This window comes from Adiantum capillus-veneris, chromosome 2, assembly GCF_014529385.1.
Source record: "Adiantum capillus-veneris isolate H3 chromosome 2, ASM1452938v2, whole genome shotgun sequence".
Classification (NCBI taxonomy): domain Eukaryota; kingdom Viridiplantae; phylum Streptophyta; class Polypodiopsida; order Polypodiales; family Pteridaceae; genus Adiantum; species Adiantum capillus-veneris.
This window is the reverse complement of record NC_140932.1, coordinates 153,483,445-153,501,312: the sequence shown is the minus strand read 5'-3', so window position 1 is coordinate 153,501,312 and position 17,868 is coordinate 153,483,445. Positions and strand designations below refer to the sequence as shown.

The window sequence follows — 17,868 nt, the reverse complement described above, 5'->3', positions numbered from 1 at the left end:
GATTTTTATGGATATTTTGATTTCCCTCTAAGATGTTTCAAGTATCAAGTCTTAGTCACTCAACCATGAAGAAATTCAAGCAATATTCTGGTTGTAGTTTAATTATTAATGCTTACTCTTGTGGATCATGACCTTGGTCAAGATGTCACCACTTGGGGATGTTGAATATATCATGCTTCATTAGTAGGGTTTCACAAGTTGAGAAATCTAAATTTTTGCTTTCCAACATGTTATTGTTTCCATACTAGTATGCCTATGCCAAGCTTGACTTAGATAAAGGACAACTTGAGATGGAGGTGTCTATGTATAGTGGTGATTGATAGGTGAACAATTAACTTATTATTTATTCATGTTTCAACATACATATATTGTAAAGCCTTTGAGTTTCTACCTTTTTTGAATAGTGTTGACAAGTTTTTGGTATCAAAAATTCTTAATATTCCTATTCATTGGCTTGTTTGTTGCTAAAGATGATACCAATAGCTATCACCCTTGTGAACTTGACTATTAAATTATGTATTTGACTTCTACTATGTATCTCATTTGGACAGAGAAAGTATAAGCATAAATTATAGCACTATAACATATGCGCGGCATTATCGCTCACATTACCACAAAAAAACAAACAAATTTGGAGTATGAAAATTTCCGTACGCGGAAAACACTGCGGCAACGTTTGCGGTACTGGGCTAGCGGTAAAGTCCGCGGTAAAGTCTGCGGCTATATTTCCGCGTTTATTACCGCGCAGCTTACGGCAAAGGTACCCGCAACAGTTACCGCGAACATGTTATCGCAAGCATTACCACGGGCGGGTTTTTTATAAAAAAATAGATGACCGTTTGGATTGTCCTTTGCAGGACCATCCAAAAGGTCATCTATTTTTTCATTTATTTAAGATATTTTACAAAATTATTATTAATTACAACAAAATATCACAATTGGACAATACATTGAACCCAAAAAAAATTGATAATTTCATTTACATAAGTGGAATTACAATTGGGGGAGGTATTGAGCCAAAAAATGATAGGTGTTGCATTTACATAAAGGGCAAAAAAAGCCCGCGTGCACAAAATAGAGTATGGTCATGTGGGATAGAGCAAACGCGGCCCGCGTATACAAAATAGAGGATGCTCATGGGGGAGATGGCGGCATTTCGCGTGGAACTCTTTGACTCTGCAAAACCAGAAAAAGAAACAATTAACACTTTGTTATTTAATATTTGATATAAAATCAACAATTTGATTATTTAAATAAGATTAAACTTACATGTTGTAGACTTCTGCACGCATTTACGAACTCCTCTCGAGAGATCATTTGATTTTCAAACAACCAACACCAAGTTTGATACTCGGTATGGTTCTCTCTATATCTCTGCACATCTCTTGCCGGGCGACTCATGGTAATGTTATACTGACAAAAAATAGCAACCAATTAATTAAATGGAAAACATTAGATTTTTTACAATAAAACAAATATTTTTACTTACATATTTGTCTTTCCAAGCCGTTTTCCTCCCGAACCATAATGCGTAGGAGTCTGATGGGATCTGGTCTCAACTTGACGCGTATACATCCTCGCACCCGTTGCCCTTTCGTCCTCTTTCTCGCCCATAGTTGTCTCCCACTCCACATCATGGACATTTCCTGGACGATAGCTATGCTCTGGAGACTCCATTGTCTTCTTTGCAGCTCTCCTCACACTAGATTTTTTGTTCTTGAGAAATGTTTTGACATGCTCTTGCAACCATTGCCTTGAGAATTGTTGCCCCTCAGGATTGGGGAAATGCATGTGCATGGTTGTCTCTATATATGTGAGGTTGTAGGGATCTTGCTGATCAAATTTGAGAAAACAATTGATATATGTAGAGTGGATTAATTGGTTGACGTGTGTGCGAAATCTCTTGCCCTACGCTGTCCTGAGATCCACCATACCTCCTCTATGAACCTGGTAGTATAACCCGCGAGCATCTGGTGAAGGCATGTCATGGTCATCATCTTCTTATAGAGCAGGGAGCGGTGACTGTGGAGGAGAATCTGTAGTACTTCCCCCCCCCCCCCCCCAAAACAAAAACTAGCTCTGCTCCCTCGTTGAGATCGACCGGCGCTGACTGCCAGAAGAGAGCCAATGTGAATATGGGACAGAAGGTGGGATAGGTGATGGATAGGTGGACGCCCATGGCGTCGCACCCTGTGGCGTCGCACTCGACGGCGTCGGACCCTGGGGAGTTGGACCCTGTGAAGGAAAATTTGAACCTGGAGCTGTAGCTGGAAAACTCTGTAGGTATGGAGTGCCACCAGTCGGAGTAGAGACCTCTAATAATCCAAAAGCTGCTAGCTGCGCCGGTGAATAGCGCTATGTAAGGGTCTGCTGCGAACCTAACCACTCAGCCCAAAGACGCAATTCCCTCTCCACATCTGGATCGGTCACAGGTACGGCAGCGGACCCACCAAGAGCGTCCCGAAACCAGCCGAACCCTGTTGATGATTGCTGAGGTGACGGCTGTGAATAATAGGTAGAGAGAGCGTTGGGATATGACATCCCGTTTGTAAGGTCTCTGACCTAATCACAAGAGCACCCTTGTACCATGAAATAATCATAATGGAATAAGTTACTATTTTTAGCAGTTTTCCAGATTCTGCCAGTGCCATGATGTTAAAAATGTTATAAAGCTTCAAAATGTGAATTAAAATAATTTTTGTGAAAATTTTCCAAAAATAGTAAGTTTTTGGTCACCCGACCCGTCCAGTTTTGATCGTCTCGAAAAATTGCACCCGCACCCCAAATTTGAAAAAAATGCATTTTCGGACCCCGGGGGCTGCTAAATATGGCAGGTACTCGGGCCAGTACGCCCTAGTTAGAGCTTCGTATGGCAATTTACGGCATCAAAATCCGATTCGTATGACCCGTTTTAGCTTAGAACCAAATTTCCTAAAAATTGTCCGGGGAGGCACCGGGGGCCCGGGACTGTGTGGGAACAGGTCCCAGGCCACTCCAGATCAGCTTTAGTAGCTAGGGGGCGCCCTCTTGCTTTGTGGGAGTCTTGGGAAAGCGGCCAAGCCTGCAACTCAGTCTCAGAACCAGTTAACCAAGCCAACCTGACACTTGGTGGGCAGAGAACTGGACTTGCCATGCTTAACTAGAGAAGCTCCCAGATGCATTTAGCAACCCAGATCGATTTTCAGCCTGTAGGAGCCTATTTAAAGACCTGCACACACACACTTATGATCACACACACACACAGTGCATACACACACACCCACATACATTGGGGAGGTGCTGCCGAATCACACACCTATTGAAGAAGAAGCTAGGAGGGAGGTGCTGCCGAATTTTCATCTCAAGAAGCTCGATTAGATCAGAAAATCGAGAATATTACCAGCTCTTAATCACAGTAACGACAGTTTAATTAATGCCATCTGAAAATCCCTTTCTCTACCACCAAAAATTTCTCCTACATTATGCCTATTCCTAGCCGAAAATCTCTATGACTACTCTCTAAATTCTCCTTATTCATACTCTATTATGTAATCATCATTCCATAGCTGAATTATCAGCCATTCTTCACTCTCGATTAATGAGTAGAGCATAATTATCAGAATCTTCTCTCTCTAGATAGCATAGTAATTAATCGGTAAGCTAGTATTTGTGCAGATTGAAGAGAATCACTATTGTAATCACTCATTAACATTGTAGCTTAATTGAATTCATTTCTCTTATGCATTAAGACGTAATTAAGGAGAAATTAATCCGTCAATAAGTCTCTAAGAATTGGTTTTTCCTCACACATATGCATAGGGTAAATCTGCATCATCTAATTGCTAGGAAATAGTTTAATCATACTTAATCCAATTCTCTGATAATTCCAATAGTGAAATCCTAATTATTCTTGATCATGTAAGCCGAATAATTATCTTAGAACCGGTTCCCATAGGATTATGTGTCATCCTTAATGATTGTTTTATGAAAGAAATCTAGACTCTCATATAGGAGGGATTAATTGATGTCACTAATCTACCCATTGGACTGTTATGATGCTTGTGAACCTTAGCTCTTTCTCCAAGATAATCATTTAAAGTAGTGAGAAATGGCCCCGGTTAAGAGGACGCGCTTCGGTGGTGCCCATGATCGCGAGGCAGGAACGAGCAATGTTAACGGGAAGGGGAAGGCTCCCATGGAGGAACAAATACTGGCCATCTCACGGGCCATCGATGAATAAGTGGAAGAGGTAGATCATATTTTTATTCAAGTTGTTTGAATTAACATTGCATACGCTAGTTACGAATGCTCATATCCCCAAACATGTTGGAGAAATCCGACGGAAATCTCGGCATTGAATTCATTGTACATTAAGTTCTAAAGTAGGAAGGAAATGATTGATGGGTATGCTGGTTGCAATTAGGAAAGAATGTCTCCTAGGGAAAATTTAGCTCGACATGTTCATTTTATTTCCAATGTTGAATCAGTCCTGACCCCCCTACTGATCACAGGGGGCAGAGTTCCTCGTTAAGGGCTCTTGAATCCACGACTTGCTTTCTATGCGGTGGATATCCACGACTTGCTTTCTATGCGGTGGGAACCCACGTCTTGCTTTCTATGCGGTGGGAGTGTCCATGACATGCTTTCTATGCGGTGGACATACCTAGTTGTATGGGCAGCTAGGCGACAACGGGAGAAGTGAACTCTCGCTGGAGGGGGGATGTTGTACCTCCAGGACATTGAAATTTTTATGAATAAGTTTGAGTAGAATTTTTACTAGAATTCTGTCTTGGTGTTGTTTGCAATACTGGTTGAAGGGCTGTTTTAACGAACCATGTGATTCGGAATTAAACAAGGAATATTTATGTTGAACAACCTTTGTGGTAGTAATTAGGTCACACGATGAAGTGTGAGTGTGGGGGTGGAAAGTGGGGGCTTGGCTCAGGTTGCCAAAGCCTACGATATGGGTGGTCCCGATTGGTCGGGAACTCTCTGTCCCCATAGTGCTTACTCGATATTAGTATTACTCATTGCCCCTAGAGCGGCGAATCCTCGAGAGTACATGCCTCTGAAACATTGGGAAAAAGGCACTCGGGGTTTCTCTCCTCTTGGAAGGTGGGTCTTACGATCGCTAGATAGTTAAGTACGCTTCCCCTGCGAGGTGGAGCTAGATCTCATTGCTAGTAGGCTCGAACTCGACTCACTTTGTGATGAGAGATCGTCCGCTAGTTGAACCCTGAACCATTTTGTTTGCTTCCGCTATAGATCTAGTGGCCACCAGGTTTACCATCAGATCCGTTGTTTGATACGACGGGGTGGGGACCTCACACCGTCCGCCATGAAATCCTCAATGCTGCGAAAGCATGGTGTGGAAGAAAAAGACATGGTCTGCATTTATTACGACAAAGATTAAACTAGGGTATAAAATTCGAATATATGATTAAAAATTTACACATTGATTTTTTTCAAACATTGGATTCTCTATAGAATCCAATGTTGAAAGAATCCAATGTGGAAAGAATCCAAGGTGTGTCTACAACCTATAAAAGAGTCTTGCAAAGCCTTGAGTGCTAATAAGATATTAGTGTGTGTATTGACTAATAAGAGATTATTGTGTTTATGATTAGTGTGACCGATTGCGCGATCACTTGGACGGCCATTGGGGCCTAATACGTCACCGACGACTTAATCATGGAGGTATGTTTATGTTTTTGTGTTGATTATTGTTTAATTTAACATAATTAGTGTTGGCTTGTGTAATTGGCTTGTGCACACACTAATTAGTGTGTGTTAACATACGCTAATTAGTGTGTGCATTGTCTTGTGTAATTGGCTTGTGCACACACTAATTAGTGTGTGTTAACATACACTAATTAGTTTGTGCATTGGCTTGTGCACACACTAATTAGTGTGTATTAACATACACTAATTAGTGTGTGCATTGGCTTGTGTAATTGGCTTGTGCACACACTAATTAGTGTGTGTTAACATACACTAATTAGTGTGTGCATTGGCTTGTGTAATTGGCTTGTGCACACACTAATTAGTGTGTGTTAACATACACTAATTAGTGTGTGCATTGGCTTGTGTAATTGGCTTGTGCACACACTAATTAGTGTGTGTTAACATACACTAATTAGTGTGTGCATTGGGTTGGCTTGTGCACACACTAATTAGTGTGTGTTAACATACATTAATTAGTATGTGCATTGGCTTTTGTAATTGGCCAATGTACACACTAATCACAAACTAATTAGTGTGTGCATTGACCAATCACATTGGCCAATGCACACACTAATTAGTGTGTGCATTGACAAATCACATTGACCAATGCACACACTAATCACACACAAATTAGTGTGTGTTAACACACACTAATTAGTGTGTGCATTGGTCAATCCCATTGACCAATGCACACACTAATTAGTGTGTACATTGACCAATCACATTGGCCAATGCACACACTAATCACACAATAAATAGTGTGTGTTAACATACACTAATTAGTGTGTGCATTGACCAATGCACACACTAATCCCAAACTAATTGGTGTGTCCATTGACCAATCACATTGGCCAATGCACACACTAATCACACAATAAATAGTGTGTGTTAACACACACTAATTAGTTTGTGCATTGGCCAATGCCATTGACCAATGCACACACTAATCCCAAACTAATTAGTGTGTGCATTGACCAATCACATTGGCCAATGCACACACTAATCACAAACTAAAATGCACACACTAATCACACACTAATTAGTGTGTACATTGGCCAATGCACACACTAATTAGTGTGTGCATGGCCAATCCCAAATTTAACATATTAGGTTTTGCAAGTAATAAATTTAACAAATTTAACAAGTTTAAATTTTGCAAGTACCTAATAATTAACAAATTTAGGTTTTGGTGTGTCTTTACTTACACTAATTAGTGTGTGCATTAGAATAATGTACACACTAATTAGTGTGTGTAAAGAACACATGCACTAAGTAGTGTGTGTAATTAGTGTGTAAAGAACACATGCACTAATTAGTGTGTGTAATTAATGTGTGTGTGTATGCATGTGTATGCATGTGTGTGCATGCGTGTGTATGAGTGTATACATGTGTATGCGTGTGTGTGTGTATGCATGTGTGTGTATGCATGTGAAAAAATCAAAAAACATGTGTGTGTATGCATGTGTATGCGTGTGAAAAAATCAAAAAACTTACATGGAATTGAAGAGCTTGTTGGGAGAGGGTAGGAGAGTGGAAGAGTAGAGATGGTGGAGAGTAGAAGAGTAGAGATGGAGGTAGAGCTCATGGTTGTGAGGTTCGCGCTCTCGGCTTCTGTAGAGAAGACGATGAAATTCGAATTTTAGGGCTTTGAACTTCGCGGGGCACGCGGGTGCCCCTATTTATAAAAAAATTTGAAAATTGAGTTTCCGCGTATATTACCACGAGCATTACCGCATCCGTTACCTCGCGCATTACCGCAACTATAACCGCGGCGCAATTTCGGGCCATACACACAGATGGCCACACTCTAACATTATTACTATTGATCCTCAAAATCTATTGGTACTATATTTTTTATAAAATATATATAAAATGAAAGTATTCTTAGTACTTTGAAAATGACATTTTTACCTAAAAGTTTAATTTTTACTTTTTACTGATATTTTATTAACATTTTTTGGTAATTTGATTTTAATAAGTGTATGTAATTTATTAATGTAGGTTGCTTGCGATGATTTTGGCCCGTCCACTGAACCGGATAGATCACGGTGGTTAGCCGAACGATTACCATGCCCATGCGTGCGGTGCAAATGCGCCATTGCTTGACTTCGACGGATATGCTTGAGCCATGTAGAAGATTATGGACTATGGGACGATCCTCGCAAGCGTGCACGGATGGAAACAAACGATCCGCGAATTGTAGCGGCTATTGACGTCACCCCTCATTGGCGTGTGGTTGGTGGAGGAGGAGAAAGGAGGGTGGAAGAGCGCATGCGCCAGGAATCCATTAGAGAGGGAGAAAGCACATCAAATCAGCCAACTGTTGCTCCCTCTACGAGTGACCACATCCCATCTCCTTACGTGGATGCAGAAGACGACCATTTGCATAGAATGGTTGAGGATCTCCTTGCACGAGAGGAGGAGCATGAAGCAGAGTGTGCATGCGAAGAAGCTTCCGAAAGAACGAGGAGTGAGTTACTCGATTCGGCACACACCGCACTATACGATAGATTCTCTTACTCCATTTTAAGGGCATATCTCGAAGTCCTTAACCTTCAGGCGATGTTTGGATGGAGCAATGCTAGTGTCGACGCACTTTTGAGGTATGTATACAGATTGTGAAGGATGCTTGTGGAGTACATAAATTAGCTTCTAATGTACTTTCTTCTTGTGATAGGTTGCTAGGAAAGATGCTGCCAGCTGGCAATCACATGCCAGAGAATAGACGAAAATCACATGAAGTGGTGACTGCATTAGGGATGGGTTATGATCGCATTCATGCTTGCGTGAACGATTGTGTGCTCTTTCGTAATGAGCATGCCGATTGTGACACATGTCCATCGTGCGGGGAGCCTAGGTTCAAAGAAGGAATGCAGAGCAACAGAATTCCACGTAAAGTTTTGAGGCATTTTTCACTCATCCCTTGCATCCAACACATGTTTAGATCGAAGGGTACGAGCGAGATTTTGAGTTGGCATGCAAAAAATCGCTCCACAGATGGTATTATAAGAGTGCCAGCTGACTCACCAGCGTGGAAGCACATAGAGGACACATGGCCAGAGTTTAGGGATGATCCTCGTCACTTGAGGATTGGGTTAGCTAGTGATGGAGTGAATCCATTTGGGCACCGCTCTACTTCATGGAGCACTTGGCTGGTGGTGGTTGTAAACTACAATATTCCTCCTTGGGAGGCAACAAAAAAGGGAAACATTTTACTATCACTTCTCATTCCAGGAAAGCACAAGGTAAAAAACATGGATGTATATCTGCAGCCTCTTATTGATGAGCTTCAAGAACTATGGAGAGGCATAGATGTCATTGACATTTCACAGCCACCACGAGACCGCAAAGCCGTCATCAAGTGCATCCTCATGTGGACCATGCATGATTACCCAGGATTTGGGAGAGGTATCTGGTAAGTATGCACATGTTCATTGTACTCTTTGCTTTAGGTTTATCATCTCATGTGTAACGTTTGTTTACCTCTTGGCAGGATTGGCAACATCTAGACATAGTGCATGTCCCACTTGTGGCCCTTCCCTTGTGACAGAGAGACCTCCTCTTCTTGGGAACGTGATCTATCCCAACAACCATCGCTTCCTACCTCCTTCACATCGTAGATATGCTCCCCCTATCAATGGAGTGTAGCCGTTCCATTGAAACATGGCTGATTGGGTGAAGCATTGGGAGGAGCATCATGGTACCTCACCACCTCCCAAGGGGTTGCCAAAGGGTATGTCGAGGTACTCAATCTTCTTGTCGCTCCCCTATTGGGCTTCGTTGAAAATTCAGCACTTATTGGACACTATGCATGTATTCAAAATTGTTGGGCAAGCTATATGGGATCACATAATTGACAAGAAGGATTCATTGGGTGCTAGGGAAGATTTAAGAGCCATTAGACGTCTCCCCCCTTCAGCCACACCCCGTATGGGGGAGCGGAGCGGGGAAAGATGATTCTCCCAAAAGAACCGTGGATAATGTCAAAGGCAAACCAAGAGCGGACAAAGCAAGTTATTGCATCCATCAGAAGTCCAACGGGATATATGCGGTCACTCAAAGGTGCTTTCACAAAAACCAAAAAGGGTGGCTCCACTCAATTGTATGGATTGAAATCCCATGATTGGCATAAAATCCTTCAGGTAAGAGTAGAACAGTTTGTGGTGTCTATGTGTCCTTATATATAGGTTGACATTCACTAAGATGTTTTATTGTTTGTAGTTTGTACTTCCCATAACTATTAGTGGTTATGGGGACACTAAGGTGAAGGCTGCAATATTCAAAGTGGGTGAGATTGTGAGGTAATGGGTTTTTTTCAAGTACTATATCATGTTGTGCATGCATGAAGAATGGAATTTTTTTTCATCTACTATATTATTTGTGCCCTGTAGATTTGTGAGCTCCAAGGAGATAGAAGTAGAAGCCATACTAGTAGCCCATCAGCTAGCAGTAGAGGCAGTGTGTGCTATTGAGGATGCATTCCCACGTACAATCCTTGTTAGCCAAATACACCTATTGCTTCACCTTGTTGAGGAGATTGCCATTTGTGGGGTGGTTCACTCTAGATGGATGTTCTTCTTGGAGATATTCTTGAAGACTTTAAAGGATTTTGTTAGATTGAGGTCACAACCGGAGGTATGCAAAATCAATACAATATAGATAGCATTTATACGCTATGGAGTTACTCATAAAAATATATGATTTTAATGTTTTCAGGCGAGCATGGCAGAAGTTGGGTGGTGCAAGAGGCATTTGTGTATTTCTCACAGTATCTCATCATAGTGGATCCATCATTGCCTCGTCTGTGGAGTGAAGAAGAGGATCCTAGGAAGCACTCAACCATTCCCAGTGGAAAAGGATCACTCTTGGTCATGGATAGAGAGTTTCATTCCATAGTTAACAACCACTCTTTACTCAATGCCACTATCATGACCAAATGGGTCAATATGTACTTGGAAGCCCGCGCAGCTAGAGAAAGGGATAGAGATGCATGGAAGAGGTCCCATGGAGGTAGACGTGCACCTCCTTTTCCTAAAGAGCTTGCAAAATATCCTGATTTGATTCAAGTAGAGTGGATCCATAATGCCATGACCAATGCCAAAGCACAAGGAGAACAAATAAGCCCTAAAGAATGGGAGTATGCGTGAGGATGCTTGCGCAAGGTGAGTGTGTATATGTTATGTATGCATGTATACAAATCACTTAATGAAATGCGATGTAACCTCTTATGCATTGTGATTGTAGGGTCTCATTTTCAACTCCATTTGGTCCGAAGGCCGACATTTTTGCACCCACAAGATAGATGAATGTTGGACCACTAATGATTGTGGCGTGATGGGAAACTTTGACACAACAACAGATGAGGTCAGATATTGTGGTACTATAGAGAGAATAATCAAAGTGGATTTCAGATCTTTTCACAAATTTCTCTTTGAGTGCCGATGGTTTGCGGGTGAGGTCAAAAGACATGAAAATGGGCTCACTATGGTGGATTCCACCCAATTCCATCGGGGAAAAACTGACAACTTGGTGTATCCTAGTAGTTGCGAGCAGGTAATTTAGGCTATGTGCAATTAACTTAAATTAAAAATTTAATATATGTATACTAGCTTATTCTTTGTGTGTGACGTACAGGTCTTTTATGTGCCATGTATATATCAAAGAAGACTTTGGTATGTCATTACAGTCACGCCGCGGGGTAGATCTATCTTTGCAGAGACGGACATTGAGCCAGTAATTGATCCCATCATATTATCACCACAAGATGCAGAGGAAGATGTAGTAGAAGTTGAAGAAGGTCAGCCAAGCCTTGCAAATAGTCATCTTGAGGAGGAGGAAGAGGGAGAAAGCGATGATGATTCTACAGGAGGTGATGGAGAGGAGGAAGAATCTCTAAACTTGTTTATTGATTTGAATACTATGGGTCTAAATATGGATCCTAGTGCTTGTAGAGATCTTATACAAGATGAGAATTAATAAAACTCTCCATTCTTTCACTTGGTGTAGTATATGATTAATTTGCAAATGTTTCATTATGTGCTTATGAAAAGTATTTGTAATGGTTTTGTTGTGAGTTCAATGATTTATGTATAGAATTTTTAGAGTGAAAGAGAGATTAAGTGAAGTGAGCAAGCATTCTGGAGAGTGTAGGAGTTATAGTGTGTAAATACATTTTGAGTTGTATTGGATTTAAATGGAAACCCACGGGAGAGGGAGGGGGAAGGGGGTCTATGGCCTTAGCGGTAATGGGCGCTGCAATATTCACGGAAAAGCACGCGGTAATACCCGCGGTAAAGTCCCACTTGAACATCAAAAGGGTTTCTCTCTCCTCATTTTGAATTTCTCTCTCTTGTTTTGCGGTAATGGCCCGCGATAAACACCACGATCTCTCATAGTGTAGATACATGTATTGTTAACCTATAAGATATGTATCACTCGAGCCTATGTAAATTGCTAATCAAGAAACATTTGGTTGGATACTATAACAATAGGGCTCACATGTGGTTTTAAATATGAAAGAAATAGATATACCAAAACGCTCCCAATAATAGGGGATGGACACAAGGAAGTAAAAGTTGGCTCTTTGTTTGGCCAATTTCTAGTGTTGAGTCTTTAGTGCACATGATTTGTCAGGCCTTTGAACACAAAGAAAACAGGGGGGCGAGGTGGGTCTTTCATCTTGTAGCGTGCACTTTGATCGTCGTACGATGCAAAAAAGTCATATCTTGCTTGGATTCTCCAAAAATCAACCTGCAAGTTGACAATTTCTTAAAAATTGATTAAAAAAAGACAATTCTTACTTTTTCCTTAATCTACGGGCTTCAATGAGCATCAAAACCATGGAATATAGAAATACTCAAAGAACTAATGTTTTCCCTTGTGTTAAGGGCTATATTTCCTACATACAAAAGTTTCCCAAAATCTCATCCTAACACCTTCAAAATTGGCTTCCAAGAAATGCCCTGAGTCAAAACTTGGAACTCAAGAAAAACAATCAGAATGAACGCCTAGACTGTATACAAACTTTAAAACAACCAAAATTTTCTTCAAACAAAATTAATTGCTAAAATTTTAAAATAGGCCCCCAAGGGACCCCCCACAACGATAGAAATTAAAGGGTAGATATGGTGTCACAAGTGCATGGTAGGAATCTCACCGAGACGGTTTATTCCTTAAAGATCTCTTTTGCTTTATCATGTTCTTCTCATGTTCAATCTTACCAATCAAAAACAAATCTACACTTTGAATGACTAAAAATCATGTTTAACTTATCAAATAAACATGGTAGAACTAGAGTTCTCTTACACATCAACAAACAAAAAAGTCCAAATTTCTTCTCAGTAACTTTGATAAACATACATTCATGAACAACTTACAAGGCGTAGTGCGGTCATAGTTCTTGCATCCATTCCATGACATGGTATGCTCATGTTGGGGATCCCCTCATGTTAGGAAAGGGTGTGTCGCTGATGGAAAGTTGTTGTATTGTCCTACTAGGGATCTCTCCATGTTAGCATAATGGTTCTTGTGTTTTCTTTATGCTATTGCAGTTTCTTGAAAGTAATTTACTTTTATGCTTACTTAAGCTCTCGTGTTTCCATAAGCAAGCCTTTCCCTTGCTTTCTTGGGAAGAAGAAATAACTTCTTAATTTTGTTGTTTCCTTCTAATTATGGTTCATTATTAATCATACCTAACCATGTTGCTAAACAATTAACCATGATGTTATTTCAAGTTTCTTAGACTACCATACTAATATGGCATAGAGGGAGTAGAAAGCACTCTCTTTAACCGTTTGTGACAAGAGGTCATAATTATCTAAATATTGCAAGTTTTGTTATTCCAAATTTCTTAGATTACCAGACTAATATGGCATAGAGAGAGTAGAAAGCACTCTCTTTAACCATAGGTGACTAGAGATCATATTTACCTAAATAGTATGCATGATTGAATGGTGACTAATATCCTTAATCTCTCGCATAAGCTTTTTTATTGAATTTTAAATTATTTTATACTCTTACCTAAATTACTCTTATAAAAGTAATGCCATAAATCAAAGGTAACTAAGTAATTGTTTTTGGAACTAACTTACTTTCCAAAAGAGGAATTATAATTTCTCCAAAAGAAATTCTCTTGATCTTGCATAAATTATATGTGTAAAAGCTTTAGTGGCATACTAAGCTAATATCTAATTTTCAAAAGGAAGTTCATAACCAAATAAGTTTTCTTTGAGAAAGAAGATTCTCATTCCATAAAAGGTCATCCCTTCCGTTTCCTCTTGCCAATTGGAAAATCCCAAATCTTTAAGCTTCTCCTAGCTTTGTGATTAATCTTCTCCACAGAAGCAAGAGGTAAGCCTAAACCCTATTTTGAGGAGAATTTGTTGATCATCTGTACTCTATTGCATGAGAATTTTGCACTCATTTTGCAAGACATTAGTATGTCCACTCTTAGAAATTTGAGAAATTACTCTGAGATTATCATTCATTGAAGGATTCTACTCTTGCATAAACCATCATTTAATCTTGCACAATTAATTAAAGGAAGTTTTAGATTATTTGTCCCAAAAACTCACAAGTTGATGCATTCTAAATGTTAGTGTTTACTACTCATGGTACACACTTACGCAAAGGTCATTATGTAGAGCATATGCATTGTTCATTTCACGTATGTCTATTCTCAAAAAAAAAAAAACAAGTAGAAAGAAGGGGGGAGTAACGGGATAGCTTTCACAAAAGTGACAACCATGTTGCTTGAACATAAAACTCCCATCGCTTCCATGGAGATTCCCCATGGATGGCAAATGATGCAAGAAAAAAAAATGAGAATCTTCCACGACGGTTTTAACTTAAAATTTATGTCCATACAAAACCTTAAACTCCCAAAAGACTTGTTGTATTTCTTAAGGTTTTGTTTGACTAGACATTAAAAGGAAATAGGAACTAGGGGATTATAACTCAAGGAACTGTGAGATTGGATGGGAGTGAGTCCTGGCCGGGTGGTGATACCCTCCAATGCGTCTAGAAATTGGCATAGTGTGGGTATGCCTAATACCGATGAGGAAAGGAGGAAGGAAAATAGATCCATGAAGGAATCGGGTAAGAGAGAAGGATGTGATTTTATTAAGGAACTCTTCTAATTGTTAGTAAAAAGGAACCTTGGAAAGGATAAGAATCTAAATGGGCTATCCCGCAATTGTCCTCCTCATCTGGACCTTTTCTCTGCTTCTCGGATCATTGACTTAATAACGAACGACCTAGAATAGATTATCTTTGAGGCCTTTTCCATACAAGATAAAGACAAAATAAGAGTAAGAAATTGTGTAAAGGCGTCGCCTTCACACGTGGCAAAGGAGATGGGATACCCCAGTCCCGGAACGAGGATAGGAATAATCATAGACAAGTATATGTGATTACTTGAAAGATAATTAGATAACTTTAATAATACTAAAAGAAAAAGGAGGTAAAATATTCTATAAAGAAACAAAGTTGGAACTATTTTATAAATGCACACTTGCAAGGGTATGCAACATTTTGCATGCTACTTTCAAATGCTTGAAATGTATTCTTGGTTTTATATGATTGGAATACTATTTTTTAGTATCATAGAACTACCTTGGGAAGGTGCATTTAACAAACAATTCAGAGGGAGAGTGGATTCCGGAGGGTTAATTGTTGGCCGAAAAGTTGAACCCAATATTATGTTGTCCATTAATTAAGTCAAAAACGATGAAAAGGATTCCAATCAACGGAGTGGGAATCAGACTTGGAAATGAGGGATTTGTGTAGTTAGTAAATACACTCATTTTAGGGGAATGCACTGACAATATTTGTTCTTGGTCATAAGCGAGAAAAAAGCATCAGTGACCTTGAACCAAAGTTGAATTAGCGAACTCCCACTAGTTGACCTTGGAAGATTGAGTTCAAATTTAGTCTAATGACTCTGATTGAAAAGTTGAACCAATAAGGAAAGGCGCTTCTAAGTTAAGGGCTCCATATGAGAAAAGTGAATGTTATTACCTCCTTGAGTTGGCATCAAAGAGCAGGAGGAGTCTTGTCTTGGTGTCTATCACAAGAGGGAGGGATATCAAGGATCATGGTGCATCCATTTTCCCACATTGTGACTTCCCCCAACATCATGAGCTTCTGTGAGGGAGGCACCGCATACCTAGCTAGGTACGATTGGGGGTAGAGGACTGCCGGCCCGGTGGGGGGGGCGGTGGTCCCCTATCCCCAATCGTACCTAGTTAGGTATGTGGTGCCTCTCGAGCAAAAGCTCATGATGTTATGCATTGTATGAAAAACATTGAAAACGACTCCGTTTTCCTACATGAGAATATTTGTAATCTTCTTGTGATTGCTTTCAAGGGAAAATTTAGAGAGGGATAATGAGTGGCACATACTCAATGGAATCTCACCTGACAAAAGATTGTAGGAGAGGTCCAACTCAGACAGGGACGATAAGTGTCCTATGCTTTCCAGAATTCCCCTGACAAAAAATTGTTGTCAAGAGCCAATTTAGAGAGGGATGACAAATTGCCTATGCTTGCAGAAATCACCCTTGACAAGTTGTTTTTGGAGAGATCTAGCTGGTAAGCCAGTCTAGCTGGGAGCTTGAGCAGAGTGGGGGGTATGTCTCCACCAATTAAATTCAAACTCGGATCGAGAGTTGTCAAGTGCCTGCAGTTGGAAAGAAATCCTAATTCATAAAGGGTGTCACTGACACAGTTCATAGAGATGTCAAGCCTCTCTAAGTGTCGGAGGGTGTCCTACCCCACTGGGAGCTTCTCAAGGGCACAATCAAAAGCATCTAGAGATCTTAGCAGAGGGTATCCTTCCAGAGACGGCAGCTCTGACAAATTGCCATTACCATGGATGTCAAGGCTCTCCCGCAAGAGAGGTAGGTCCCAAAAGCAAGCTGGGAAGCTAAATGGAGCTGACGTTCTTGTTAAAGAGAGCACCTTGAGCTCAGACACGATCTCTCGATCCAGGCAGAAAGGATCTGAACCATTAGCTGGGAGACGAATATCCCCATTCAAATTAGCAAGGTACTCCAAGGCCTTCCACTTGCATTCCAAAGCCGGCTCTTCCGGCCAGTGTACAGGAGAATCATGGCAGAAACTCAAACCCAACTGCTTGAGTTGGGATGAGCTGCCAAGGCTCTGCCAGGGTATGGGATTGTCGAGCGAGAAACCAGAGAGATCCAGGTATGCAAGGTTCTGCAGGTTACCCACCTGTAGGACTATTTTCTGCGGGTTAATCGTGTCGCCTTTGAGGTCAAGGTACTCGATGGCATCACTGGGCAGGGAGCTGAATAGCCTGGAAATGTTGAGCCTATCGCAAGAGCAAAATAAGATTGAGGTAGGTGAGCTTGGGCAGGAATGGGAAATCATCTTGTAAATAGATTTTGTGTGCACTGAGGTCAACGTAGGTGAGGTTGATGAGGGCAGCCAAGGCGTGGGATGGCAGAGGACCAGAGAAGCAGGTGCCTCGCAGGTCCAAAACTTCCAGGGACTCCAATCTTGCAAGAGAGCCAGGTAGTTCTGCACATGCGGCGGGTCTGCAGTAGTCGTATTGTAAAGGGAAGGATGGAGGGTTACCACTCTCCGCCGGGCATCGCATCTGACACCCTGCCACTCACAACAATCTGCAACCCCATGATCCCACTTGAACCACGCATCTCGACGCTCTACAATATAGCGGCCGGCCTCATCATAATCATAGTAGCTATGAGTTGTGGCCATCTCTACATCAAGAAGGCCCATTCTGTCGTCTGGATGACAATGCAGGTCTGAATTCGTCGCGCCGTATGAATACATGATATTAGCTGTTGCAGCCAAAGGAGACAGAAACAGATCAGAGCAGCTAGTTACAATTACAAGAAGACGAAGAAGGTGCAATGGCGATGATCTGCGTAGAAGCTGATGACAAGAAATGCTAATTCCTGCACGCTCCATCCTATTAAGCATTTTATTAGCGTGTGAAGGACAACCTCCACTATCACGACAGATTATTTATACCTTGATTGAGAATGCAGCTGGCGCGGAACCATGCCACTTGGCTCATAGGTATTGAACATCTAAATTAATAACTTTACCAAAAAAAAAAAATTACGGAGCCCATTTAAGAAGGAAAATTTTACATAAGTTTGAACTTTTCAACTCAAAA

At 40.8% G+C, this 17,868-nt stretch overlaps 1 pseudogene; it reads right to left on the bottom strand.

Annotated features, from left to right (window-relative positions):
- Nucleotides 1–2,355: 2,355 nt before the first annotated feature.
- LOC147463879 (uncharacterized) lies at nucleotides 2,356–17,657 on the bottom strand (annotated as a pseudogene).
- Nucleotides 17,658–17,868: the final 211 nt, after the last annotated feature.